Source organism: Carlito syrichta, unplaced genomic scaffold, assembly GCF_000164805.1.
Source record: "Carlito syrichta isolate Samal-C Ts95f unplaced genomic scaffold, Tarsius_syrichta-2.0.1 Scaffold308138, whole genome shotgun sequence".
Classification (NCBI taxonomy): domain Eukaryota; kingdom Metazoa; phylum Chordata; class Mammalia; order Primates; family Tarsiidae; genus Carlito; species Carlito syrichta.
In genome coordinates this window covers 196,464-200,426 of record NW_007252234.1, presented here as the reverse complement: position 1 = coordinate 200,426, position 3,963 = coordinate 196,464, and the positions used below count along the sequence as shown (strand labels likewise).

General features: G+C 42.1%; 1 pseudogene; it reads left to right on the top strand.

The window, feature by feature from the left end:
* Positions 1–1,767: 1,767 nt before the first annotated feature.
* On the top strand, positions 1,768–3,322 carry LOC103267444 (annotated as a pseudogene).
* The last annotated feature ends 641 nt before the right edge of the window (positions 3,323–3,963 follow it).

Genomic DNA, 3,963 nt, shown 5'->3' with positions numbered 1-3,963 from the left:
TTTATCACAGAAACAAAGATCTGAGTACCACATGTACTCACACATAAGTGGACTTTGAACATGTATCATAACACCATAAGAAAGGGATAGGCAGTAGTGGGACACTGCCAGGGTAAGAGGAGGGGAACATGGCATCAACAAGGGTACCCACACTTTACTTGTATGATGACCACATATGTACCTAACCCTATTTGTACCCCACATTTTAAAATAAAATAATTTTTTAAAAATAGTAGGACTTGGGATTTGTTAAAAGAAGGGGATACCCACCAATGTTTGTAAATATAAAGAATGTGGGTACCTTACAAAAATTCTGAAAATATGCATTGAGCTAGTTCAGATATGCAGATACATAGTGATGAGCTAAATGTTGATTAGAGAGGCATTTTAAAAGAAATATATGAGCCAGGCTCGGTGACTCAGCCTATAATACCGCACCTTGGGAGGCTGAGGTGAGTGGATTGCCTGAGCCCGCGGGTTCGAGACCCGCCTGGGCAACTTGGCGAGACCTCATCTCTACAATAAATCAAAAATCTGCCGGGCGTGGTAGTGCGCGCCTGTGATTCTGGCTACTCGGAAGGCTGAGCCAGAAGGATCGCTGGAGCCCAGCAGTTCGAGGCTGTGGTGGCCAGGAGCGGCCACCGCACTCCAGTCTGGGCGACAGAGTAAGACTCCAACTCAAAAAAAAAAAAGAAATATATGTATATTTGCATTTATTTCTCCTTAGTTTTTATGACAGTCTATATAATCTGTGTTTGAGAATGTGTAGAGAAAGTCCTATAAACTTAACAAAGAACAGTGTATGTAGTTTCTTTGGCTGAGTATACATGACACATTTGGGTTTCATTTATCATAATGGTTTGGGAGTAATAAGACCAACACACCTGAAGCTCCTATTGACAAATTAGACCAGATTTTAAATTGAGATTCTCATAGCTACACTTGAATCTACAGCCTTGGGTCAGCTGACTTGGTGTAGAAGTGGATAGTGTAAGGGTGATGAGGATATTGAGGGTTGTATAGAGTGATGACTGAGATCATATGTACAGACTCATTAAATGGCTTAGACATTTCATTTTTAAAAACTGTTTTGACCAACTTCCTTAGGGGAAAGAATAAATAATAGCTTTCTGAAGCATTGATAATATCGCTTGCTTGGATAAATTGAGTCAATAGCTAATTTTTTTCTTGATTACTTTTATTTGTTATATTAGTTTTTTATTGCTGCTAACAAATTACCACAGTTTATTGGCTTAAAACAACACAAATGTATGATCTTATAGTTTGGGGATCAAAAGTCTGAAATGGATTCCATTGGGCTAAAATAAAGGGTTGGAAGAGCTGTGTTCCTTCTAGAGACTAAAAAAAAAGCCATTTTCCTTGGCTTTTCCTGTGTCTGGAGACCATCTGCATATTCATATCACTCCAATCTCTGTGTCCATTGTCGCATCTCCTTCTCATTATCTCCTTTTGTCATCACATCTCCCTCCCTTTCCCTGACTCCCCGCCTCCCTCTTTGTCTTAGAAAAACTTTTATGACTATATTAGGCTAACCAAGATAATCCATAATAATCTCATCTCAAGGTCCTTAACTTCATCACATCTGCACATGTGATAAAATGAAATGGCCTTGTAAAGTAGTAAATGTATAGATTTTAGAAACTAGGAAATGGACATCTTTGAGGACCATTATTCTTTTCACTGTACTTGCTTCCTATCTTCCTTCTCAATTTCTTTTAAAATGGGAGTCTCGGTCTCCACTCCAACTCTACCATGTTTAGTTTTGTGGGTCGTTTGGCCTATGCCACGGCTCCAAGACCTTGAGGGGAGTCAGTCCTTCAGTATTGCGACCCTAATCTCAGCTCTTACTGTGGCCTGTTAGACACTTTGCAACGCAAACATTTCCTCCACCAAAGGCAGGCGCCACCACCAGGTGCATCGTGGCAGTCATTGGTGCAGTGGTGGAAGTCCAGTTCGATGAGGTACTACCTCTCATCCTGAATGCCCTGGAAGGGCAAGGCAGGGAGTCCAGGTTGGTTTTGGAGGTGGCCCAGCATTTGGGTGAGAACACAGTAAGGACTGTTGCTATGGTTGGTATAGAAGGCTTGGTTAGAGGCCAGAAAGTCCTGGATTCCGGTGCACTAATCAAAATTTCTGTTGGTCCTGAGACTCTGGGCAGAATCATGAATATCATTGGAGAGCCTATCGATGAGAGAGGTGTCATCAAAACCAATCAATTTGCTCCCATTCATGCTGAGGCTCCCAAGTTTATGGAAATGAGTATGGAGCAGGAAATTCTGGTGACTGGAATCAAAGTTGTGAATCTGCTAACTCCCTATGCCAAAGGTGGCAAAACTGGGCTCTTTGGTGGTTCTGGAGTTGACAAGACTGTACTGATCATGGAGTTAATCCACAATGTTGCTAAAGCCAATGGCGGTTACTCTGTGTTTACTGGTGTTGGTGATAGGACTCACGGGGGACAACGACTTATACCATGAAATGATTGTCAGGTGTTACCAACTTAAAAGATGTTACTTCCAAGTTAGCACTGGTGTATGATAAAATGAATAATCCCCCTAGTGCTTATGCCCTGGGTAGCTCTGACTGGACCGACTGTAGCTGAAGACTTCAGAGACCAAGAAGGTCAAGATATACTTCTGTTTTTAGATAACATCTTTTGCTTCATCCAGGCTGGCTCAGATGTGTCTGCCTTATTGGACAGAATCCCCTCTACTGTGGGCTGTCAGCTTACCCTGGCCACTGATATGAGTACTATGCAGGAAAGAATCACCACCACCAAGAAGGGATCTATCACCTCTGTGCAGGCTATCTATGTGTCTGCTGATGACTTGACTGACCTTGCCCCTGCCATGTCCTGTGCTATCCCTGAGCTGGGCATTTATCCAGCTGTGGATCCTGGGGACTCCACCTCCTGCATCATGGATTCCACTAGTGTTGGCACTAAACATTATGACATTGCCCGTGAGGTACAAAATATCCTGCAGGACTGCACATTCCTCCAGGACACCATTGCCATCTTGGATATGGATGAACTGTCTGAGAAAGACAAGCTGACTGTGTCCCATGCACAGAAAATGCAGCGTTTCTTATCTCAGCCATTCCAGATTGCTGAGGTCTTCACAGGTCATATGGGAAAGCTGGTAGCCTGAAGGAGACCATCAAATGATTCCAGCAGATCTTGGCAGGTGAATATGACCATCTCCCAGAACAGACCTTCTATATGGTGGGATCCACTGAAGAAGCTGTAGCAAAAGTTGTTAAGCTGGCTGAAGAGATTCATCATGAGGGGTCCTTTGGATAAAACTAAGTACTCATCGTCTTGTACTGTCCTTTTACTCGCCCCAAATCCAAAAAGCTTCAGTTTTCTGTGTAGGCTATACAAAGCCTTCACTGAAGACATGTTCTGTCTAAAGAGTATTTAAGGCTTCCAATAAAATGTAAAATAATAAAAAATAAAATGGGTGTTCTCAAGTGATGTTCTTTTTTCTTAATGGCAAACTGCAAGGTTCTTTAAACTCCAATAGATCTTCTGTGACATTACTATTTGTTTTATGGTGAAGTCCAAACTAGTGATCCTCAGTGTGGAAAAGGAGATCAGCACCACCTAGGACTTGTTAGAAGGGCAAGTTCTTAGGCCCCACCCACAGCTTCTGAATCAAGCACTCTAGGGATATGGCTCATCAGCCTGTGTTCACCCAGGTGTTCACCAACATGACCAAAAGACATCAAAATGTTCTGGAAGTCATTTTGTATTGCATTCAATCCATTTTCTTTCAACAACTCTTTTTCTGTAAAGTTTTGTTTGTTTGTTTGTTTGTTTTTGAGTACCCCAATCACTCACAGGGCCTGTTAGACACAGTCTGAAATTAGAGGTTGCCCATTATGTGTCAAACTCTATAAAATGTTTCCCATTTAGTATCTCATCATATTCCTCACCTCAAC